This window comes from Nipponia nippon, unplaced genomic scaffold, assembly GCF_047370975.1.
Source record: "Nipponia nippon isolate SJK-2023a ecotype South Korea unplaced genomic scaffold, ASM4737097v1 scaffold_3, whole genome shotgun sequence".
Taxonomy (NCBI): domain Eukaryota; kingdom Metazoa; phylum Chordata; class Aves; order Pelecaniformes; family Threskiornithidae; genus Nipponia; species Nipponia nippon.
In genome coordinates this window covers 117,672,905-117,698,818 of record NW_028262347.1, presented here as the reverse complement: position 1 = coordinate 117,698,818, position 25,914 = coordinate 117,672,905, and the positions used below count along the sequence as shown (strand labels likewise).

The following is a 25,914-nucleotide window of genomic DNA, read 5'->3' as shown; positions in this document are numbered from 1 at the left end:
TGTAATTCAACATACCAGGCGTCAATGGTTAGCATGATCTATGATGGCAGGTGCAGGTCATGGTATAGGAGAGGATATATAAGATGAGGCTGTTATATCCAAGGGGGTTAGAAAGCACAGATGATAGCATAACCTAGTAATGCTATGTTGTTCCTTCTCTGTCATCTCGTCCAGCATGCTAAGCATGTCTCCCATTACCTAATCCAGAGTGGTGCTGTCTCATTTGTGCAAGAAGAACGTTAATGATATTTAGAATAGGCTTAAGTAGGATTTAAGTGTCATGCAGATGTAGGCTAATCCTTTGCATGGGGTTGTAGTCAGCTTTTTATGCAAATGCATAGGTAGCCTTTTTGCTCAAATATAGATAGGTACAAAAATCAACAGTTTTGAATTACAAATACAAGTTCTTTCAAGTCCACTTGGTAGACTAGGGAGTGTCACAGTATCTCTAACACACTGTCCTGAAAAGATGTAACAGACATTTACTACAACATTTCATGATGCAAATCTATTTCTAGTTAGGTGTCATGTGATTATAGGGAAAAAGAAAGAAGTGGTTTTTTTTTTTCTTTGAATGGGGTAAGTTAAAAGACAAAATCAAGTTTTCCAGCTTTACTGCTTTAAAAGAAAATACCATCAGGAAAATCTCTGTAAATGTATTTTTGCTCTTACCTGCCCAGTCATAAATTGATACACCAGATGATCAACTTGGAGGAAAAAAAAGTACAGGATACCTTACAACCAGAGGCTCGTATCAAGGCTACATTAGGGAGCAAAATAGAGCAGGTTTAAAGCTGTGCTTGGATGACCTTCAAATCCCATCTGCGGATTTCTTTTTCGCTTCAAGTTTCAAGTGTCAGCTGCAAGTGGATCATTGCACCAGAAACACTTAGGCAATAGAAGATCAAGGATGTCCTCTCTTTGCGTTTGTTTTTGAGGAGAGACAACTGTGTTGCCTCATTAGGAACTGCTGTCTGGGGGTAGACCGATGTCTGTGGGAGGAATTGGGAAATGTTGCACACTGGCTTGATGCGTTAATCAAGGATGAAAATGGGAATATCTCCACTAGGTAAAACAAAAACATTAGAAGCCCGCTATATTAACACATCATAACATACTGCTTCGGTCTGGTGTTTGGGTTTTATGCCATGAGGCATGAATATCCATGGCTAAGAGCTGTAGAGATTTAGAGAGTGTGGATGGGGGAAGAAAGCCAAAACAATACTAGGGTATAGTTAAGTATATTTAGCCAGCATTATGATCTCTTGCCTCCTTGAACGACAGAATTTACGAACAAATCCAGAAGGCAGCCTGAAGGGAGAAATCTCCCCCCATCTCCCGTTTTAGTTGCGGACTTCCCTCTGGTGCTTTCATTGCTTCCATGGAAGAAATGGGGATAAAGGGGAAGTGTACACAAGGCACTGTTATTTTAGAAGCAAAACCTTAGGTCAGAGATTTCTGTCAGCCAGGATGATCCTTGAGTCCAATAAAAACAAACTGAGCCTTAGCTGCCTCCAAGAGGCATTTGGCAGAACTGAAGGGTTGGTCGGAGAACTAAGAAGCTGTTCTGAAGTGCTGTAAAAGCTTCAGGAGCTTTGATTGTTACCACTGATGTCATTCAAGCCTGATTCCCACTGGAACTTCTTCTGTGTTAATTATGGTCCTGAGGACAATAACTTGGCAAATGCAGCTGCGGCATTGCTGCTGCGTCGGTTAATTAATCATCCAGGCTGGATTGGGGAGAGGATGTGTTTCTTTACTCTCGTTCTAAACAGCCGTAGAGAAGTGGAAAGGGTTTGATGACTGAAAGTCCCTTTTCAGCTGTGTTACAGGGTGAGGGCTGCGGGATCCTAATACTAGCATGCAGTTCTTGTACGTTCATGTTTTCAAAGGCATGGTGGGCCTTTTTCCCAAAAAAGAAATATGAAACACATCAAACTCTACAAAAGCAGGTCATCTTCGACTCCTCAGTATAGCTGTAAGAAAAAGCTCTATGAATTAAATTAATCCACCTTTAATAACTTTTTTAAAATAACTTTCACAGGTGAAGGAGGTGGATCATATTAGGAATAAATTGAAGATACCCGGAGTGTTTTTCTTAGGGAAATGTAGAGAGATCATTTCTGGGATGGCTTTGGGAATAGTTTGCATGCTCTGGTGATGTTGGTTTCACTGTAGGGTTATTAGTCTTTCCTTAGTGCCGCTTGCTGACCTGCAGCTTGGAACAATGCAAACATCTGAAGAATACAGCTCACAGGATTCCCTAGCAAAGCCTCAGCTGTAAGAATGTGGCCTTTGAAGTGACCTCTGCCAGTTTGCCCCTGCAATGATCTGACCGTCTCTTTATCTGGTCCTGTTAATCATAAGGAATATTTATGGAATTTGTTGTCTGAAGTGCAGGCTGTAGCATCTGAATGTTATTGCAGCTAAACTTTGAAGCTATTGAGATGACATGTATTTACATTGCTGAACTGGGTCACTCTTTTTCTTTGTGAAATTTGATTCTGAACATACTTGAGAGCAGAAGTAACACTTTTCTAACACCGTTATTTGGTTGTTTAGGCAGATAAAAGCCTCAAGCTGCTTTGTGTAACATGCCTCACAGATTTTCATGTTGGCTTTTTCTAAGGCAAAAATAACTTCCAGAAATGTCAATAGAGGTGAGAAATTATTATTTTGGAGCTTGTAAATAAAACTAACTGCACTGAAGACATATTCTTTGTATGTGGTGACAGGAAACAGTGATAAATACGATGACATATTCATAGTGATAAAGATACCCTACAATCTGTAATTATGTTCTTCCTAGTTTGTTAATTAAAGGATTTCCGTGGCATTTTGGGGGGGGAGAGGAGGGCTGTGTATTATTAGTAGGGCATTGCAGCTTTTGGGCTTTGTCCAGTGATTTTTCAGGTCAGGCTTGTGGCTAAAATAATGGTCTACATTGTCTGTCCTTGGGAGAACACCTGAGTCCAGAGTGACCTTCCTGGTATTAACTGGGAAGACCTCTTGCTGTGCCCCGTGCTTGGAGTATTCCCCAAGATGTACTTAATCATGCTACAGATGACCTGCCTTTGTAGTGATAAATTAAAATAAAAAATGACCTGGCATCCTGCCTTGCAGGGTGCTGAGGTATCTGCTAGAAGGGCGCTGGTATCTGCTGCTGCAAAACCAGTAACATTTGTTGGAGACCTGTATTAAGTTCAGGCTTCCAAAAAGATGTTAGGGAGAGCTGGTGCTCCGTTTTGGGAGCCCCTTGTAATCCAGAGCTAACTCAGGAATGATGCATTTGCAGCTGTATTGCTTTAGATGTGACTTTCCTTTGAAACAGTAAGTGTAATTTCAGTGTTACAAGATGGACATGATCAAGGTCAAGATATTAGAAATAAAAAAAATAAAAAAAAAAAAAGAATTTCCAAACCATTGTCCCTTCTTTGACACCAATCTGATCTATGTATGAAGGCAGTGATTTTCTCAGTGGTATCTTTGTTTGTTTGTTTGTTTGCATCCAGGTTAGGTTACATGCAGTGAAATTGTACTTTATGACTGAAGTAAACCTGCCTGCTCTTGGCTGCACTCGTAGGGTCATAGGGGTTTTGACAGCGACCCGTGAGAGGGCACTTGCCCAGCCGATGAAGAGGCTGAAGATACGCACAGTGTGAAGATGCTGGACGGATTGCTTCCTTTGGAGTGGTCAGGCCACCTCAAGAGCCTACGGCTGGGTATGCTCCATGGTGGGCCTTTGCCTGAGCAGTGTTTGGAGCCATCGGTCATGGCCAAAAGTGTGCTGCCAATTGTCCCTTTATTCCTACAGTTGTTTTTTTTTCTTTTAGGTTTTTTTTTTCCACTTGCTGTAACCTAGTAGTGAAAATTGACCGTAAAAAGCTTTTCCTTTTACTCCTTGTTTTAATCTGTTATTGTAGGCTACTTTATGGTGTGTTGTGATTCCCTGCATTAAAGTATGAAAATGTCAGTTGTTGAGTGGAGAAATAGTTTTAGTCATGAGATTAAAAATTACTGGCTTTTTTAAAGATCTGGATTTTGATTATCAGAAATATACTTATTATGAAAAGTTTGCCTTGTGCATTTAAGAATTCATTATGGAAGAATGGGGAGGAATAATACCATTTGGCTAGTGTCACAAAGGTTTCATTTTTAAGGAAGAACAAACTTTTTTGGAAATATGATTTAAGCTCATTTAAATCTGTTAAAGCCATTTTTTCCCATTTTTAAAACTGTAGAGATTCCTTTAACACTAGTTGTGTTGAGTTGACCTAAGGCAAGCATTTAGTTTGTGGACTACTTTTTTTCCTTTAAGGAAACTGGCACTAATACATTGACACATGTGTAAGGTGGCATTTACTGTGTCTGGTCTGAATGATTGCTGAGGAATAAAAAGCGACATTCATCCTGAAAGATATATGACAAGGCTGATGCAGATTAACATTCCTAGGTACTTTTTAATGTTAATTGGAGAGAAAGCGTTGCTGATTTAGTGTGAAGGAGATGCTTATCTTTTGGGCAACTACTGATAGATAAGGTGAATCTTGCTCTAAAAAAATGCTTTATATTATTAGATTTGCACTGGGAAGCCCAGCAAGGCTGGGGTGAATGAGGGGCATTGTGCCAAATACCATTTACACACTATGAAAGATCAGTGCCCGAGGACTCGCTAATCTAAATAGACTGCAGAAACAGAGAAACAGTTTGTAGCCTTTTTTTATGTATTTATTTATTAATAATGCAACGTATGTAAAGCTTTTTTAATAATTTGGACTCCAATAAGTTGTTGTAAAGGAGCTGGACTGGCAGGCAAATTGCCAAGAGTTCATCAGAGAAGCACAAATAAACGCAGTTCATCAAATGGATTAACCATGACATATATTATAGGTACACGTAAGAGGTTGAAAAGTGAGTGACAGGCCCTGGATCAAGTTAATAAAATGCACTTTGCATGGCAGAGTAGTGGATTCTTTGTTGGAGATAAAGGGGAACGTGCCATTTTTCAGGGAGTGCTTTTAATCAGAGGTATGTGCTGGTGTTGTGCTGCATGAGGAGGGCTGTGAGATAGACGTTAGTATCCGTCTGGCACATTTTTAACTTTGGCCGTTACAGCCTGGTGAATAGAGAAGCCATGTAAAAGTGGCTTTTTAAATCAATTTATTGACTTTATTCAGATCAGAAATTTGAAATAAAGCTACACCTTGCATGATTTTAGCTCTAATGTACCTACTGAACTTTAGCAAAGCAGTAAGAATTACAAAGATTTAGAACATCGGTCAAATATATTTTCCACAAAACCTGAAACGGATGCATGGAGGCCATTTGCCATTCTCAGATGGCGGCCACAAATTTAGGTCACTTCTGAGCCTAAGTATTGAGGCTGCCGAGTTCTTAAATATGACTTAGCCGCCAGCAGAACGGGCAAAGGAAGGCACTTCAGAACTAACTGCCTGGGAGACCGGCCTCCCTCGTCCTCGGGCAGAACTTCTGATGGGCACAGGGGAGAATTTACACCGGGACTGATGACCGTCCTCAGAACCCTCGCATGGATTTCCCCCGCCGTGGGCTCCAACCGCTGCCTGCAGGGCCCACCGCCACAAGCACAGGCTTTGGGAGGCCGGGTGTGAGAAGCCCCTGTCCCTCCGGGGGCTGGAGGTGGTGCGGGAAATGGCTGTGCAGGCTCAGGACGTGGCTCGGTCGCTTTCCGTTGTTCGGCAGGGGTCCTGGTGCCAGGACTGGGCAGTGGCCGGCTGTCCTTGGCTGTGATGCCATTTGACTACACTGTGCCCGCACATGAGGAAGCAGAAGGCGGGCGGCTCACCGCTCACCTGTGGTACGAGCGGCTCTCCAGGCAGCGCTCCGACCCCTAAGCTTCCCTCTCAGCTTTCCTGCAGGACCCCACCATTAACGTTTTCCACGCTCAAAACTGCAGCCAAATAGGTCTCCGCTTTTTGCTGGCGTTCAGCTCACACATCCCTTTTCTGCATAACCTCTTGTTCTTCCCTTGTAGTCAATTCCTTGTTCACCTGTAATTTTCCCTTCTTCTCCAGCTACACTCATAATTTCCTTTGTGGCGCTGTGTAAAATGACACTGTATAAAATGCTATTGCTAAACTACATATACTGAATTTTCCTCACCTAAAAATAATTACCCCAAAAGATATTGGGGCACAGTCTGTTTTTTATAAAGTTTGTTTAAAAAGATTGTGCATTTAGATCAGAAAACCAGGTTTAGAATTGTTTGGATCTCTCTTTTCTGTTTCTTATCCACAGCTATGATGTTTGTTCTTGCATATTCTTATGATCTGCCTCTGGTTGCATAGATTATTAATTTTTTTGCTAAGTCGTTTGTGATTTTATATGCTAGTCCCTTCGTTGTTCTAAGGGTTCTCCTGGTTTGAGCACATACGCCGAGTGTAACGTGCCCCCAGTTCAGTTGGAATTTCCCATTTTGTACCTGTATCCTGCTCAGCTTCTTCCCATATTGCCGGCATGTTCAGCACTGGATGTTGTTGAAAACTGAGGTGAAGGGATTGTTTAGATACTAGACTGCGCATACTGACCTCTCAGAGTGTTAGACCAAACTTTCTGACCACTCTTTGCTGCTTTTCCCTCTGGTTACTCTGAGTAGTTGTTCAGGGTTGAGTGCTTACCCAGGTAAGTATGGAGCCTACCGACATCAGATTTTTTTCACCCTAGCTTTCATTGCAAATAGTTTTTGCATGTTTGTATTGAATCTCAGCCTTCAGTGGGTCAATGTGCAAGGCTTTTGGATCTCTGGACGTCTGTAAGTAGTTCTCTTAGTTTACCAGGTTTGGACTTGTGAAACTAAATACTTGCAGTCCAGTAGTTGTATTTTCACTCAATTTAATCACCTTGCTTTCATGCTGTTCTAGTGTCTAAACAGCTTGCCCCTTTGGAACAAACGATTTGTAGATACTGATCTGATTGGCATTAGCCATCCCAGAACTCCTGTGAAATAGTTTTGCATTCCTAGTTATAAAATGGGTTTGAATGAGAGAAAGGTGAAATGACTTATGGCCACTGTTAGGCATTCTTGTGTCCAAAGGAACTTGCTGCCTGTAATTCAGTTTGTGAAGTCTGTTGGAGCCGCGTCTGCAGCTCTCCCGCAGGTGGCCCAGCCCTGGAGCAAGTAAGCGTTGCTCTTTTTTGACTCCAGACATTGTAGCATTGTAATTGCAGTGTGTGACCTCCTTGGAGCACCTCCATCCTTCCAGGTGATGACTCTGGAATTACAGGCTTCACCTGTAAAAGAAACAGGCAAGTTAGTTCTTCTAGCAAGAGGTTGATTTTATTTTACAGTGTAGTAGGTATAAGGAGAAATTTTAGACTCTCCAGATCTTTGCCTAACGTTTCACAAGTTCAGTTTGGTCTTGGAGTGGGGAATCCACATCCCAGCTATTTCTTCAGAGTTGTGCTCCCTCTCTGACTCTCCCAACTCCTTTAATCACTTTTCATTTCCCTTGGCAAAGAGGATTGGTGTCCTAGGGTAGGAGTAATTTTCTACAGCACCCGTGTTTCTTCCCAGTTAACCCTGAAGCGTCAGGGGTGAGCAGCCTGCCCGCCTGGGCTAGGCTGGTACCCTCACCCTTTCCTTCAGTTGTGAAATTGCCCATGCTGCCAGGGGAGAGAGTAAGGGAACTGCAGTGAACCTAAACCGAAACACTAAGGCTTCGCTGGACTTCCCTGTCCTTCACCCATTGAGTTGGGCTTTCCTGTGCTGAAATAGGTCTGAGATACCAGACAATGTCATTCTGACGCAGTAGGGTGGGCAGGGTATCAAGGTACCTGTGTCTCTGTTGCTGTAGTGGTATTTTTTTTCCTCGCTATATTTCCTTTTTCCTGTTCTATTCTTTGGTGTAATAAAAGCACCTGATCTTCAAACAGAAGAGAACAATTTTCAGAGTTTCAATAAATAATTTAAAACAATTACAGGTTTTATTTGGATCTACGTGCATCCTGTTTCTACTGCCTCTGGCAGAGAATAGCGTGAGAGGGATTGTTAAAATCACTTATATTGCTTTTTCTGTTGTCAGTGTTGGCTGGTGGCCTGCTGGGATCCTTTCTCCTATGCCCTCAGTTCTGTGTTATGGGAGGGAAGCAAGCAGTATTTTTTTTGATCTCTCAGCTTGGTTAAACACTCTGTCATAGGTGGTATCCCTTTTCTCTGTCTTGCAGCCATTTAACAGTAACTTGTTCTTTCATTCCTCCGCAGCGCAGTCTGGAAATCTCCAACTGTTTTGTTCTATTTTCCTGCCAGCACGCAATTTCAGTGGCAGTAAGGGAGCAGGTCCCTCTTTGTTTTGGGTAGGGAAACTTAAACTGCAAGACAGTTTCACAGCAATATGTTACATAATACTGCGCAAAGCGAAAAGTAATTAATGTGGAGGTGGAAAAGATACCCTTACTACTCAGTGCAAAGCCGGCTTGCCTTTCCGACAAAGATAGTTACCTCCTACCTCTTCATTTCCATGAGAGGCTCTCTCACAATCCCAACGACAAGAAAAAATAATTGTAAAATCGTCTTTAATCTTTAGGAGAATCTGGCAATACACGCAAAAGGTTGAGGCTACATTATTCTGTCACCTCAGCTGCTTAGTATTTGGAAGCAGCGAGGAAATAAACAAGTGAAGAAAGAGCCAGTGCCCCTTCTCAAGGCTGCAGAATTCTACATTTTTCATCAGACCAGCCACATTCTCATTTCGTGCTGCACTGGAGAAAATCTGAAGTAACCTTGTGAAACTAATGAATTTTCCCGGTACGGCTAAAATCAGTGTCACGGTGTGTGGAACTTAGGAAAACTTCAGTCTGTCTAGCTGCAGTTACTATTGAGTTACCGTTATTATTGCAGAGTCTAAAGAGGTGAAGCTCTCCTGGAGATGTTCCCTGCCCAAGAAATGATAGGACTGCTCAGTTTTCTCTGCTATACCCTTTCTTAAGCAGCCCTTCGTAAAGATTTGTTTTGCAGCTGTCTCAAATTATATGAGGGTATGATAACAAGAACAGAGTCTGACTAAACCTCCTAACTGATGCTCATCTGACTTAGACAATGTATAATCATAGATTAAAAATACCCTGAGCTTGGTTACATCCTAAAAATACTCTTCAAAGTTCTTAGCAGCTGTTACTAGAAATAGTTTACTATTGGCTGGGTGGTACAGTAGAAGCTGAAAATATAAAGACTAGGTTTCTTTTTTTCTTTTAAATATTCATCATGACTTGAATACTCTGTGTTCAGATTAATATCTTTCAAGCACTTGCTTTTCTTAGGCTGCTTATTAGGACTGAAGCGGCAAGTGAAAGGGAGTAGGGAATGTGGCATATAAAAAGTACTGTTCACCACTGATGCAGGTTTTCCTGGAATATTTTGCAGTTCTGATTACTTCATCTTAAACTAGAGAGAGTTCAGAAAAGGGAGACTAACATGATCTGTGCTGGAAACACATGATGAAAGACTAAACCTCCCTGGGATTATCGTCTTAGGCTCCGTTCTTCATTGCCTTTCTGTGTCACATGAGTTGCTAGAATTATAAATGGTATAGAAGAGATAGATAAGGACCATCTATTTTCTTTCCTCTTAACAAAAATATCAGGGCACTCAGTTAAATACAAATCGTGGGAAACCTGTAGCGGGAAAAAATGAGAGTGCTTGGTTAGACTTTGAAGCTCATTGCAACAGGCTTTTGATGAAAGCAAGAAATTAATGAAATGCAGAAATTGAGTCTGTGAGACTAATCTATCCAAATGCCTAGTTTTAGTGAAATTAGAAAATGATTGGTTCTGAAGACCTGGGTATAAGGTGAGAGGGTTATGCTCACACACTATCTTAAGAGCATTGTAAGACTGAAGAAAGTAAGGGAAGGTGCTACAGCTCTATGTGGTATTGCATGTGTTTTTTAAAGTTAAGCAGATGTGCTAGCAAACAATTTTTAGATGCCTGTACCATGACCAGCCCTGGGCATGGCACCTGTGCTTCTAGGCCTGTCCAAATCCGAGCTGCATTTCTTTCTGCCATAAATGCCCAGAGATGCAGTTGATCAGGCCAGTACTTTTTCTGCAGGTTGCCAGTCCATATTCTCCCCTTGAGCAGTCTTCATATTAGCTTTCTTTGTGGAACCCTGAAAACTATGTAATTGTCTGCGTCACAAGAAATGCAGTCCTGCGAGTGTGTTTTTCTGCAGAAACACTTTCTGTGTCCTTTTAAAAATTCAAAGAATTGTCACTAGAGTATTAACATCAGTGAAGTATTTTTTTTGTCTGAAATATTCTGTACGTCCTATGCTTTTCTTTTTAAAGTTTGAGGCTTTGCTTTTCATTGTAAGAACTTACTTCAAAAATCAGAAAAGCTACGTGTTATGTGTTTATATAGTATTTACCTTTTTTAGAACAGTTTTTTTCTTCTGTGATTGTTCCCCCAAACCCCAATTCGTGTGTCTCTTTTGTAAATGTCACTCTTACACAATTTTTGCCTTATGACACATCTTTTAAAATGTGTTATGCTCTTCACAGGTGCATGTGTTCTGAATGTAAATCCAGTTTACTGGTAGACGTCCTATAATCTCAGTTGCCACCCCCCTAAATTCACTAAAATAAACTGTATTTTGTGGAAGTCTTGGCAGAAAGTGCCTTTTGTATACAGTAACAACAGACGCTGGCAAGCATGCTAATCACCTTAAAGCACATACTGCTCTGTCAGTGGTTTTGGGGTATTCTGAAGGGGTAGCAGCATTAATCTCGTTGCCACCTTCAAATTATATTCACCTTTTGCCTGTGGAAAAGATGCTTCTGTTCGCAGAGCATAGACACGTGGACGTGTGCGAACATGCGGACGTGAACGTGGTGTACTCATCAGGATCTAAGTGGTTGACTGTGCTGTTAAATGCCTGCTGTACAGCTCTCTACAGGCAGCTGCCTTTGCCCAGGGATTCCTATTATCCAGGGGCTGTAGGAGTGATGGTGCTGCCTAGAAACAGGATGCACAGGCTAAGAGCTGATCGACTGAAGGCTTGTGTGCCTCCTGGCACTTGCTGGCAGTCTGAAGCGTCTCTTGGCAGTTGGTGAAGTCTTCAGTCCCCTCGTATGTCTCCTTTCTCTTTCAGTGCACTGTGGAAGGTGTGCTCCTAGCTACATGAGACCTTTAACTTGCACCTTCTAGGATTAGGAAGCTTGGCAAGCCCACCTTGGGTAGATGCTGGTACTTTGAAACAGAACGCTACTTCATTCTGTTAGTAACATTTAAGAGTTTTCCATGTAGGGATTCTAAACTTTCACATGCCATCAAATGAAAATCAGCTGCAAGCTTAGAAGAAGAAAATACAAAGTGTATTTCAGTCACTTATATGTTCTTCTGTTGTATGTTCTGTTAAATCTGCATGGAATTATGTTGTGTGAAACTCAATTTTAGAAACTCACTTTTAGCTACTGACCTGTACATAAGATAATGTTTGCATCCTGTGCCAAATAATTGATGTTGCTAATACTAGAGGTGAAGTGAACAGGCTTGGAAATGGTGATTTACCTTTGATTTTGGAAGTAATTTTTATGAATCTAAGGGGCCTAGAATTACAGACATGTAAAGCAGACACACATTTTCCATAATCTCTTACTGACCTTTGTTTAATAGAAGGGAGAAGGATGTTTTTTTTCAGAACTATTTCTGGTGCAGAATTACTTATGTATTTTTTTCATTCCTCTTCCCTAAACACTGTCCAGTGTTCTGGTTGATTTTTTTGTTTTGTTTTGTTCACTTTTATATAAATTATAAGTACGGTTAGATTGCCCTACTGTTCTAGCCCAGGGAAAGCTGCCTTTAGTGGCAGATAATGCCAAAAGATTACTTCACTGCTAGCAAAATATTTTTAAGATTTGGGGCACTTTTCAAATAATTAGTTTGTAATGCTCTCTGGGATTCATTTGAGTAAAAGAGTATAAACATTACATCTGCCATTTGTATCTATTTTTTTCTCATTGCAGTTTGTTTTTAACTTGCAGCAGAGTAGAAGCTTCGTGAGAGCTGGGACCATTGTATACATACTTCATTTCAAGTAGCTGCAATTATCTAACTGGATGTTCTGAATAATTGTTATCTAAAGTATATTACATTAGGTAATCAATAATATCTTATCTGTTCCTATTTTTAAAAATATTGAGATTCTGTTTTTTAAACAATTGTGGTTTTTTTCACATTCAAATGAGAGTAAGAAGATTACCTTCTTTATTTTTGCAGCTGCATGCAAATGAATAGTATTTCCTTTACCAATTATAAAAGGGATTTGGCAAAAGGCAGACTGTACAGTAGCTGCATGGTTAGGTGACGGATGAGACTGACGTTAGGAAGATTTTTTTTTTTTTTGGCTTTAAATCTTGTGTCACTTATATCCTCTTTAGTTTTGGCTTCTGAGTAATCATCAGAGTCATAAGTGAAAGAGGGCTAAACTTTTTTGGACTCTTTACAATGTGGACTCCATAGCTGTACAAAACTTACGACAAAAAAAATCTTCTCTTTTACAGAAAGTAACCTTCCCCCTGTATTTTTTTAACTGTAACTGCAGTAATTTTTTTCCATTTTGAAAGTTTGAAGCCTGGGAGTTGTGAAGATTCTGTGTTTAATAATTGTCTTTTTGTTTTGAAAGCTATACTGTGTTACTGCAGTATAAAAACCAAACAGAAAGAGCAGACACCAACGTTTTACCATACAGTTAAGTTTTAAAAAATCATAGAAGCAGCCAAGGTAAAACCTTACAATTCATATAGGCGAAACAGTGCATAACTAGGCAAATAGATGGGGTCAGCTAAGGAATGGAAAACCAGAAAGACTTAGGAATATTCCCCTGCCTTTTGCTGTCTGGTTAAATTAGGCAGATATTGCTTATGTGGCTTTGTGTCTGTAGTGCCTAATGTTATTTTATCTTGTCTAGAAAATTCACCTGATGAGTGAAGATGTACAGGTTTAATGCCAGATTTATAAGACTTTTCTTTCTGCTGTTAATATTCCCTTGCTGTTGCCCCACGTTGTTCCCAGAATGCCTGTAAGGGAGGGGAAGGAGGATTAGACGGTTGTCAGCATCACTTGTCTTCTTTTCAGAACAACTGACTTGCCATTGTTGATGACTCTGACTTCTCTCTCTCTCATTTAAAAAATTTAAATAATTGGTGTCTTTTAATTGAAAGAAATGCAACTTGCTTTAACCCATCGCTAGTGAAGCATATAGCTGCTATCAAGTTTCTAGCACTAATATATGTATAACAGTATAGCATGGGGTTGAGAGAATATGTATAAGCCTGTGTGTATTCCTCCAAAGACTTTGGGGTATTTCACAGGATTTAGATATTAATATTGAAAGCTGCTTTGAACAAATTTGGGTACTCTGATAGTTGGATACTGCAGTGACAGTGCTATATGAAGTTGTAAGGGAGTAGAGAAGAGAGCAGTACTTTACAAATTAAAAAGCTGGAGTACTAAAGAATTTAAGTAAATACTTGCAAATTATATGTCTGTCCGTATGTGCATTTTTTGCCTTGAATTTTGATTTAACTGAAATGGAATGGTGGGAGTGACTCTTTTCTGTCCCTTAAAAAAACTTCGAAAAACACTTGGCTAAATTTTTTAGGATACCTACTAAATTTGGGTGCCATAGTTTCTGGGTGCCTATTTCAGATAGTTAGAATTTGATTTTTGAGAGGTGACACACAGGCTGTCTTAATCAGGCAAAGCAAGAGATTGAATAATTTGCCTGGAAATTCTGTTTTCCAATTCTGTTGGCATCCCTGTCTTGTTCCTGTACCACACTGCATTGCCTGTTTTAAGCAGTATCAGGGACGGCCTCAGAAATATGAATACGGTGTTATATTTAGCATGCTCTCCAGGCAGGCTTCTCATCCAGCCCTATATAAACATTCATTTACAGAAAGAAAATCGTTTAAACCAAATGCTTTAAAGAAGTATGGGCTATGTATCTGTATTTGCCAACCTTCTTTCTAAATAAATAATTCCTATTCAACTGAAACTGTCTCTCAGAAAAATCCTAAGATGAATCCATACCCATGAGCAGGATTACTTGCCAGCTTTACCTGAACACTTGCTGAATACTGATAAGGTAAAAGGAGGAGCAACATCACGTATATTTTCCTTATGCAGATATACCTGACAGTCTCCCTTTTTTCCCATAAAGGTGATAAGTACAAATGAGTTTGAGTTTGAAACTGATAACGTCAGCAATGCTTAGAAGAGCTTCTAGAATTTGAGACTTACTAGCAAATTACTGAAGCAAGAGAGTGGAGAAAAAAAAACTTACCGTTTTCCCTCGAGGCCTCATCATGACAAATAGCATTTTAGTTTCCTCAGGCTTGCTTCTTTCCTTCCTTGTTTAGTCTTTTCAAGAGGAGAAAGTTACCCTAAAGTACTAGAGTACCAAAGCCAGTCAGTCTGGAAGCAGTACTTCTAACAAGTGTGTGCCTGCCCATTGACAGGGCTAGAAATACACTAGAATAATAAACAGACGTGATAGGGGAAGGAAGACATAAAATTCTCTCCACTACATAGAATACATTACTTTGGGCTTTTTGTTTTTAGCTTTCACCGGGAAATTGCTGTGAGGAAGGAATATGACGGATTCTTGGCCTATCAATGATAATGACGTTGGATATTTGTCAATTATAATTTAAAAATTTTAAAGACGTTTGTCTTCTGTTCCCTGTGGATCTTTTTTATCATGGCTCTCATCACCACATGCAATTTTTGCAATGTAAGGCAGTGTCAGGCTTGACTCATCCTCGAATGGCGAGGTGAGAGGGTACGGCCGCCTGCACTTCTGCAGGGTGCAGCCTTCGCCCTGTGTCGGGGCTGAGGTGGCACTGCAGCATGTCTGTGAGCTCACGGGGACGGTGCTGTTGGACACCTTGTGAAATCAAGATTCTGACTGGATTGAAGTTCCTGAAACCATTTCAGGAATCCCAGATTGAATTTTAATGAGGTAATTATTTGTTTTCCTAATCCACATGTAACTGCTTGCTATATTTTTAGATGTGTCACTGAATAGTTTACTTTATAGGTATGATAGGCTCTGGTTACTTGGTTATGGTACTTTCTACTTCTTGTTTCAGTGTTGCAAGAAATTGTTGTATTCCATGTAAGAGACAGCTTCTGGTCTTAAGCATTAGGGTTCTCTTACACAGTTATTGCATGGCCCAGTTAATTTCCTGTTGTTTTGTTACAGTTTTACTGGGAGAAGTTACCCCACACAAGACTGTCTTCCTTGAACTTGTCTTCATTCAGCTATGGATTTGAATGCATGCAGGTGGAACACTCAGCAAAGGGATAGGTCACCTTCTTTCTTACCTCTTTTCATGCCTGCTTTTCCTCTCTGGTCTGTCTTCAGGGTTTTTTTGCCTTGAAGGGGATAGGAGGACCTGCATGTTTCTGAGAGTCAATATTTGACCTCTTTTCCTTCTATGACAAAATGTAGATGGACTGTAAAACAAAGAGAAAAAGTTGTTCATGGTTAAAAGTAATTCTTTCAATCATACCGTGAAGTTCATAGGCTTCAGACAATCTGCTCTGCTCTCAGGGTATGGATTTACCCCCAGGCAGTACGCTCCAGCTACTGCATTTGCAAGTCCTATGCAGCAGGTTCTCTCAATGTGAAACCCCTCCTGCTCACCGTAGTGGGAGTTCTGCATATCAGGACTTTGTATCTGCCTACTTCATATTCCACTAAAGGCTGTAAAATTCTTTCTTTGAATTCTTTGGGACAAATTATGCTCCGTGTGTAATTCAGAGGACTGTGGACGGCTGGCATACATTCTGTAGTGCAGCATAAAGTTTGGTCTGTTCCTCCTTCGTCTCCTGCATGAGAGTTACATAAGAACTTTCAGGAAACCTCCAACTAAAGAAGAGATTTAAGGATTTCTTAAGGGTTTATAGGTTTTGATCAGTCTCAGTGTTAGACCTAAGGCAAGTAAAAACACCCATGGTTTTCCAGTGCACGTTCATTTTAACATGTGAGAGAGAGAAATGATGTGCCCAAGATTCCTCAAAAAGTCTGACAGAGATGTGGTTTAAGCTCAGACTTTCTTGCTCTTCCATGCTTCACTCTTGCCTTTCCGCTCAGGGCTGTGTACCAGTAATACGGGCACTTCCACAACAACGCGTAGTGGAGTAATGCTAGAGACACAGAGAGAGAATCGCCATCACCCCCTCACACTTAAATACGCACACTCAGGCATGCATGCATATTGCAAACCACTAGTCATTTAAATAGGTGGCAACATAAGGACAAATTCTCCTGGGTTTATGCTATTTCAAGTTTCACTGGCAGTACAGCTCAGTCTCCGGAGTCCCAAAGGTTTACATTCATCTGAATTTCAAAGGAGCTGGTGAAGCCTTCAGTGAACACGCTACCACCGGGCTGATTTTCTTTAGGAAGTCAAATGTCACACCGATTCGATCAGTGGAATGCTGCTCAGCTTCTCCAGTGCTCGCTGCTTTACAGATGCACAGGGGATAAATACAGATTCTTGAGACATATAAGAAAGCTGCTCTTCCAATTAGGCAAAAAGGTTGTCTGACTAATTCTGTTCTTTTGGTAATGCTGTAAGAGAGTAGAAGGTGACTTAAAAATCGTGATCCTAGGGAAGATGTGATATTTGAGAAAGTGGGGAATACTGCTTACAGCTTGTTGTGGAAAATATTAGGAAGATGCTTGGCAAGCAGCATGAGTTTCTTCTCAGCTTGTTTTGCCTCCATCTGTCTGCATGACTTTGTTCCACTCTGCAAATGTAACTTCCTTGCATTGTCAGCTGATGAAAGGGTGTTGTTTGAAGGAAATGGTTCATAAAAACTTCATTAAAGGTTTAGGGGGAAATGGCAAGAGCAGTAAATCTGTCAAAACAGGTTGTTCCCATCCCCAAATGAGGCAGCTGGAAGCCCTGGTTATAAGGAAAAGTCTCAGTGTTCAGCGACTGCTACCTGATCTTTGAGCCTGTTGCCAGCTCTGAAGACTTGTGTAAAATGCAGGCTGTTTTGGTTCATTTGCTTTGAGCTCCTTCTGTAGTCTCTGTATATAGTCTGCACTTGAGGAAAAGCTGAGGGCTGCCGAGCGCAGCTCACATCGCAGTTGGCATCATCCGCAGCATTCAGCCGCGATTGCCTTTGGAGTGAGGCCTGACAGATGCGTCATTTGCTTTTGCTGCTTCTTCTGATGTGAAGGCATGGGGCCCTGCCGCTTCTGGCACCCCGTGTTCGTTGTCCCTCGCTCACCTCCAGCCGTAAGCTAACTTTTTCAGGGGACTGGGGGTGGGAGAAAGGCTGCACCTAGCTATTGCTAGGGTTGCTCTTCTGGAGTATACGAGGTTTTTGCTGCCAAGTATTCCCGGGAAATACTGTACAATTCCCACTTTTCTGTAATGCTGTAACTGCAGATGGTACCTGGGTATGCTGTCCCACATGCATCGGTATAGTCACCAATACAAAACCAGCTCTGGTAGTGGGATTTAGGAGACAATGAAGTTGGATGACAGAAAGATTTTAGATATGACAGATTCATCAGTTGTTTGCTGCTCCTGTTATTGGCCTGAGACCTTCTTGGGGTGTTATATGGGCCCAGAAACTTGAGTGGAAGTGTTGTGTCCAAGCAACCCAGTAGCAATGTATCACTTTCAGATATTGCTAGGATATTTTCCCTTTATCCAGAACAGTGAGTTTTACAGCCAGGGTTATTTTGGTGTTAGAAACAAGAATATAAAAACCTCCTGCGAGAGCATGTTGTGTTACCGGGGCTCACAGTGTAATGACTAGGAAGATAATGCAGGAATGTTTGTTTCTTTCCATTGGTTTTCCAGCCTCATAGTTTGACACAGTCTGATGGAGAGATGTGGGAACAATTAATCCCAATTAAATAAAGAAGTGAATTCAGAGGTGAAGGGGCTCTGATCTAATTGATCTTAATTTATTCTCGTAATGAGCTAACTGAAATTGATTAAGGTCACTCTTACTTATGGACACGAGTGTCCACAAAAGTAGTTTCTGTAATCCATTTCAAAAGTTAATTTGAATTAATTTTCTGAAATGTCTGCAGGTAGAAAACCCATTACGGTCTGTCTATGCAGACTGCAAGCACTTAAAAATAAATCCACCTGGCTCCGTGTCCTCAGTGCCACAATAGGTAATTATTATAAAGAGGGAGACACTGCAGTATCCCAGTGGGTTGCAGGCAGCATAGTATTACACCATGGTGCCATCCATGTCCCCGGTGTCCAAGTCCCTCCTCTGTGAGAAACCATTGCCTGGAGCTTGCATCAGGGACTAAGGACTCCTTCTAAATCTGATAAATTTTACCTGCCTCCTACTCCCAGTGCAGTAATTTACATTTGCTTTACCTTGGCTCTGATGCATGCCACCTTCACCCACAGCTGAGAGAGCAAGTCTTTAAACACTTTTTCCAACACTTAAGCCAGAATTATTCTGTGGTTCAGCTGCTGGGTGAGACTGATGCCAGGTTCCCCAAGGAACGAATGCACCACCTGGCCAATGAGCTCCAGTTGTCTGGCTCTGTGCCTTGAAGGCTTCCCGTCCTGCCAGATCCCGCCAGTTAGTCCCAGCGTGGAATTTTTTGTTGTTGCTGCTGTTCTTATTAGTGACTCAGCCAAGATTGTTTTGCAAAAGCCCTATCTCCCTTTTAAATTCAGGCAGGTTGTAAAAAAGGAGGAAAGGATGGGTGCATGGGAACGGCTCTGAGCTGTTCGTAATGTTCCCTCTCTAAATTACAGCTGGAATATCACCCTTGTGCGGTGCCTCTGCCGCTCTGCCGCATGGAAAAATTGTTTGAGAATATTCTGACAGTCTCCTTTCCCTGCTGCTCAGAGTAGGATGTTTGTTTGAACATCTCTTCACATTCAGGGCCCTGTCATAGGCTATTATTAAAGGATTGTGCTGGTCGCAGGCACTAATTCAGCAGCCCAGGAGATCCCTTTTATACTCAGAGCTGCCTAGAAAAGGCCTCTGCTTTTATGGGGTAATTCTAAGGGATAGGTAGAGGTGTTTTTTTATCTTCTGTCTTCTCAGATGCTAAGTGCATTGACTTCCCAAGAGTCGCAGTCCCGTGCCATTGAATAGATTGTTTCCACAATAGTACTGCTGTGGAATATGACAGTAATGAGATATGCTGCAATGAGATGATGCATTAGGATCACAAATAAAGAGCTGGTCTCCATTGTGATAGGCGCTACCAAGTCACGAAATACTCTAATACCTTAAAGCCTTGCTTGTGAAGCCGTGGCTACACTGAGCCCATGCATAGAGTTATATGTGGAAATTGTCCAGGAGCTGAAGTCAGAGCAGACTGTGGCTGCCCGCTAATGAAGTTGTTTTTGTTGCTGCAGCGCCCGGGCTGCGTGCTGGCCGGCTGTCAGCAGCTGCTGCGTGCCAGCAGCGGGCCGGGCTGCTCAATGCCTCTCTGCTTCCTAGCATTCTCCCAGAGCATGGCTGCGCTTGTGTAGGTGATTCTCATTCTGTTCTGAGGACGGCTAAATCTCCTCTCACGTGTTTCAAAGGCGGAGGCATTTGTCCCCGGTTCTGGAATAGATACTGTCATCTCGGAACACACTGCTGTTTTTTCTAGTCCTCTGGTGGGGCAACCGGGGACACAACCTGGAGGTCACTTGGACTGGCAACAATGCAAGCTTGTTTGTCCAGCCCTAGTTTGTGAGTCTGTGAGTATTTGTTTGCAGAGACCTTACTGCTCCAGTGTGTAATGGGGCTTACACAAGGGAAGACGTTTAAGTGGGAATTCATTTAAGGAAAGATTTGGAGCCATCTTCCCCAAGAGTAGCTTTTTCCTTAAATAGAATTTTTTTCTCCTGAGCTGCAAACAAGAGTTGTCACTACAGGCAGGTCTGGAACATGCATTTCAGCTACTTTTAAATAAGCATCTGTATTATTTAGTTCTAGCAGAGGACAGTAAATGACCACTCCAAGGCACTGGAGCCATTTAAAATATTTCCAAGGTATTTCCAACTCGTCTCCTGTCAGACTGCCTTACGATAGTTTTATTCATAGCGTGCATTTAAACTTAGGAGAAGATGCCTTTAGATTTTGGTGTGTGTGTTTGTGTTGGAAAGGAGCATGTATTCTGGTATGGCAGAGTTGAGTAGGAAGCAATGCCTTCTAGAGATCCAGGATTTTTCATCTGCTTTAACTGCATTATATGCTAGAAGTTTTTTATTTTTTAAACAGCTTAAATGGGACAGAAACACTTAGGCTTTTTTGTGGTTTTACCCAAAAGTAACACCATTTGCATAGAGTGTTTTTAATTTCTGACAGTGTGAGTAAAATGCATATCAGGACATAGGTACTGATGATTATTCCCAGGATTAGAATTTTTTCTTTTCTTCTGTGATTATAATTGAAGAACAATAAGAATAACTTTCTGTGATGACCCAGCTCATTTGTTTAGTTTGAAAGCTGCTTGTACGCTCAGATTTGCTAAATCTGACTTTTTGGAAAATGAGACTCTCATTCTGGAGTTCCAGGAATTACTGCTTAGCCAATTAATTGATGATAATAATGAAAAGTATGTCTATGTTTGCTGAGACAGATGGCTAGGAAGTGAGGGGGGAATTGGTATGGTCAGATCGGTGGGAGATTTTAAAAGACAGTTGTATAAGGTATTCTGGTGCCTCTTGGAATAGGGTATGGGTGGCCTGGAGATGAGGAAAATTAACTCTCCTATCTTTTGATACAAAATGACCTCTTTTGAATTTGGAGTCTAAGACTCAATACAGCATTTAAGGGTTTTGGTTTTGTTTTATTTAAATTAATGGGTAACACCATAGTTTATTATTATTTTGGTATTTTAGATTGATGAAAAAAGAAGAGTAACTGTAAATTTAGTCCAGAGATCACCAGGATAATTTTCTTGGCACTGTAAAAGCATGAGAGCAATCCTAAATGCATCTTTAAGTACACAATAAAATTAAGCCTAGCAATGAGCCAGAGTTTAAGATTAAAAATAGCATTCGATCTGAAGCTGAAAATAGTTCTGAGCTGGAAAAATTAGTGACACTATAATAAAGCTATCTGGAAACTGAGCTTCTGAGAATATGTGATCCATGTAAAGGTGTCTACATAAAAAGGACAAAAGCTCAGAGTGGAACAAAGGATTTGTGTTTCCAGTGTAGGTGTCTCTAAGGTATGCGTTATCCGGCCTTTCAAATCTCTGATCAGAGACACGTACTCTAGGTGGAATTTGTTTGGAGCTGCCTTCTTTGGCAGCACAGTTGACCTTGAGTTAGGCTTCTGATTCCCTTTAGCGTACATAAACAACCTGCTAAAAGGCCAGACGATTTGTTGGGTGGGTTTTTTTTTTTTTTGCTTTTAATTTGTCATGGAACAAATGTGAAAGTCATGATAAAATTAGTAGAATTAGTGTGTGGGTGTCATCAGTGTGCATAAATTGCTGACTAAGTGCTTAGTTAAATGCCAGCTCAATCTCATTGGCTTGTATTAATTTTTGTTCATAAAATTGTTCCATGGGTTCTCAGATGCCAAAGGGTGGAATTGTTTTCTGATTCATCTGGGAGGGATGGTTAACTATAACAGCTCATTCTTTAAATAGGAGAAACAGACCACATCTTAGCTGCTCTTTGTTCTTTGCAGGAGAGTGGATTAATTAATAACAAGAGAACGAGGTGTTAAAAGGCCTTGCTGGTATCCCTTTAGCGAATATAATAGGAAGAAAATGAACAGAAGTAGTAAGTTGTTACTAGTAATACAGGGGAAAGAGAGGAATTCCCAGTTAGTGACCCAAGTGTTGATCATTTCCATTTGGGATGCATGCATATGAACACTTCGGGCTTCTGAAATGATGAAACAGCTTTACTTAGCACAAACAACTGCTAAGTTTCACCCAGTGGTGATCACCCTTTAACCTGGTCTGTCTGGACTTCAGTGTGTAGCACAGGTGGGGTTTGAACTTGAGTGTACTCACTGTTCTCCAAGCCAGTATACAAAGAAATTGATCTCCCGTAGCATATTTGTAGTCAAACGGGGGGTTATGGACCAAATGGGTGGACTACAAGGTTTGTGAAAAGCTGGCTGGACCTTCAGGCTCAAAGTATCAGTGTTTTGAAGTCCAACTAGCAGCCTGTGACAAGCAGCGTACCTCAGGGCTTGATGCTGGAGTTATTGCTGTTCAACATCTTCATCAGTGACTTAGATGGTGGGGCAGAATGCCCCCTTAGCATGTTCACAGATGACATCGGGTTGGGAGCAACAGTCAGCGCACTGGAAGCAGAGCAGGGCTGCCATTCAGAGGGACTTACGCAGCCTGGAAGAAAGGGCCAGCAGGGAACTTGCGATGTTTGGCAAAGATAAATGAAGTCTTGCATGTTGGATGGAAAAGCTGAAGGAGCTGGCTTTGTGTAGGCCTGGGGAAGAGAAGGGTAAGGGCAAATACAATTGCTGGCTTCAACTACCTGAATCGACCCATGTTTTCTATATAGCCCCCCTCCCTGGCTCTCCTTGGTGCACAGTGAAAGGGTGGGAGGCAGCAGTCACAAATTACACCAAGAGAAATTCCACCTAAATAGAAGGAGTTGTTTTTTTTTTTTCCCCCACAATGAATGTGGCTGAGCCCTTGATAAGATTGCCCAGAGAGGTTGTGCAATCTCAGGAGATTTTCAGAAGTTGATGGGAAAAGGCCCTGAGCAACTGGATCTGGTTTTGAAAGTAGCCCTGCTTTGGGCACAAGGCTGAACTAGAGATCTCCAGAGGTCCCTTCCAGCCTGATTTATTCCGTGATTCTCTTCTAAGACTCTGGGATTCTGATGGCAGTAGGCTGCTGAATGTAGGGGCTCCTGCCCTTCAGCAATCCAATCTGCACACTGTCGTCTGCAGTCGGTAGCCACAGGCTGTATGTTTTTAGGCTGAAATCTTTTCATCCTTACTTACATCTTAAGGGACAGTAAGGATATCAGTGGGTTGCTTGTAAAATAAAGCACTAGCCATAAGGTAGAATCTGACAGGGGAAGAGTTTCAGCATTCACATGAGCAACAATCTCCCTCTCCATCCCCCAAGCATTTCTCTTGCTTGTCTGGGCTCTTCCTTTTAGACTCTGTCCTCCTGATGGTGAATGACCTGACAAATGAGTGATGGTCAATGTGAATTTCCATATCTTTGGTCTCTTGTCCCACATGTAAGTCCTGGCCAGAATTCTGCTTACTCTAGCAGAAAATTTGGGCCGAACGGAGAAAGGAGTTGCGCTCAGGTGAGCTCTCTGTGCTCCTAGTGTGTGGTTTATAACACGTGGGGCACTGAGTAATAGGAATAGTGATGTGGAACTACTGGTTAGATATGGCAGGTAGCAGAGGACATGGTTCTCATTTTCTGTCCTTTGAAACACAGATAATAAATAAATAAATAGAACCGCTGATTCTGCAGGGTATCCCTTATGCATTTTAACCAGAAGCAAATGCCATTGCCCTACTTCTAAAGAAAACGTGCAGGTATAAAAGCATGTGGATGTGAGTTAAAAGAAGAATAAATCTCCCTTTCTTTTGACTTAACAACCTCTATCAATTTTAATCCTGCTATCAATTTTAATCCTGCATATTTCTGACTGTTTAACTTGCTTTACTGCTTATTCATTAGATAAACTGAGTGCAGATACTCCTGAGGTCTGTTATGCCTGCTTACCCTAACAAAATAACAACAACAACAAAACCCCAAACATTATTTACTCAGATTCACTAGTGGTTAACATCCTGATATTTCCAGTGAGGCTATTGACTAAACAGGTGTTGAATTTAAGGTTGTAAAAAACCCCTTTTGTTTAGGTTTCTGTATCACCTTGCTTTAATCACTGTGATAAGAAAGAAATTTTCTTGGTCTAGAGTCACATCTCACATGTAGTAATTTCAGTGGTAATAAAATTTTAATGAAAGAATTTTTAATATAGTCCAATAGGCTGTGATAAAAATTGCCTTGCAGCAAAAAAAAAAGAGTTCTAAGGCATCATTTGAATTCTTCCAGTATTCTTGACTATCAACTGTGCTTTATACTTAAAGCACATGGAGGACTATAAAAGCCCTTAACTGTTTCAGATTTGCCCCTTCTAGCAGATTTTTGAGCCTTGGTCTTCAGATATATTGGTGATTTAGCTAAGCAACAGTTATCATAGAGAGACAATTATTTTTTTAGTTAAGACTATGTTGTTCCTTTGTTCTCATTTTTAATGCTCCCATCAGGTGCATCTGTACTGAAAACAAACAAGCAAAACCGAAAAACTGTCTTGTGGGTTCCTGCCTAGACTGTTCTAAGACCTCTAGGTTCTCTGTCTGGCTTTGCTACTGGTTTGTGGTGTGCTAATTAATTCCTTTCTTTCTATGTCCTAATTTTGTCTCCTGTCCAGTGGTTATCTATCTTACCTGTTCAGATTTTAAATGGTACAGGAGTGTTACTATGTTTTTTACAGATCTTAGCCCAGTCGTGTCCTGCCCTCAGTAGAACCCTGTAGGCATTATCGAAATAAAAATGAAAATGACTACACTTCTTGTTTTCTCCTGAAACAATGCTGTGGTTGTTCTGGAAATGTAGATGTCTGCTGAATTGAACACTCACTTGAAGAAATTCTTAAGGACAGAGCTTAACCATTTGGTTTTTTTACTCTGAGTACCAAGTGCTTTTGACCCGACTCGAGCCACCAGAACAGCTTAGCGCAAGTGACTGATAAAGGGTCTTTGATATGGTAATATAAAACAGGGCAAATGAAATACGGACAAACTTGTAAGCTTGAATATTTATTCTTGAGAAATTACTAATTAAGGTGGAAGAGATTACAGCTCATACATGAGTTGTAAGGTGGACAAGAGAAACATGGGGGTCTGCTAACGAAGTGCACTGGTGACACAATTTGGGAGGCGTATTCAGTGTCAAGTGGGGATTAGCGGTTTGTACAGAGGGGTTTAGGGCAAATCGTAGAAATAGGTTGAAACTCAGTTTTACTAAGTAAGAGACATTTGTGCGCTTGGGACTAAGAAGAAGGATTTTTGCTGTACAGTAGGAGTTTACTGGGGGAGAATGACTGTAGAGAAGAATGTTGATGCCTTGTTTGATGACAGAATGGTGGTGGGTCGGTCTCTAAACAAGGATGTATTGCCTACATAGAAGAGAAAACATACCTGTCAGGACATACATCCACAAGTATGAGACACATGTGAAGGGAGAAGTGCCATTTTAACTAATGGATGATGTTGTTGCAAGAAAAAATTTTATGAACATTCCATTAACAAATTTAGTATAGGAGCTAGAAGAAAGTTAATCCCTGCACCAGCCTTCCAGTGGAACTTGTAAATGTTACATGTTTTAAGTTGGAACTTGATCAGGTTCTGTAAGGAGTTGTGTGGTGTTTTAGCCTGTGATTGCTGACAGCTGAACGTGATACACTGGAAAGTTGCATCCATTCCTTCCATCTGGGTATGGTATTTTTCTGCTCAGTGCCACACCTGAATTTCTTATAAAAAAGAACAGTGAAGTCTTCACTTTAGAGATTGCTATTAGCATATTCTTTTCATTCTTGCAAAGGAAGTAATATCACCAAGACACTGGTAAATTAAATAAATAAACTTCCATTTTGAAGACTCCCACCAGGTGACGTGGGAAGCCGGCTGCTGAGAATGGGCATGGTCTCGGGACTGCGCAGTACTGAGTATTGCTCGCGTCCTGGTGCATCGTGGCACAGGCTGAGGAGCTCCTGAGCTGACAGTCAGGTGTGAGGTACTGTCCTAAAAATCCCGACACAGATAATGCCCGCTTTTGTTAAGGCTGAAGAAGAACATTTGCAATATTGACTTCTGCCTCTCACTGTTTATGCTGTGGGCTAGTAACTTCTATATTT

General features: G+C 41.2%; 1 protein-coding gene and 1 long non-coding RNA gene across 2 annotated transcripts in view; one reads left to right on the top strand and one right to left on the bottom strand.

Moving 5' to 3' along the window:
* ABLIM1 (actin binding LIM protein 1) overlaps positions 1-25,914 on the top strand; it is a 213,305-nt gene that overhangs the window by 16,737 nt on the left and 170,654 nt on the right. The gene's annotated exons all lie outside the window — the stretch shown is intronic.
* Positions 4,931-14,409, bottom strand: LOC148054862 (uncharacterized). Its single transcript, XR_015706718.1, has 3 exons — positions 14,319-14,409; positions 12,951-13,050; positions 4,931-7,269 (listed from the first exon to the last, which is right to left on the bottom strand). It is a non-coding gene; the product is annotated as an uncharacterized LOC148054862 (long non-coding RNA).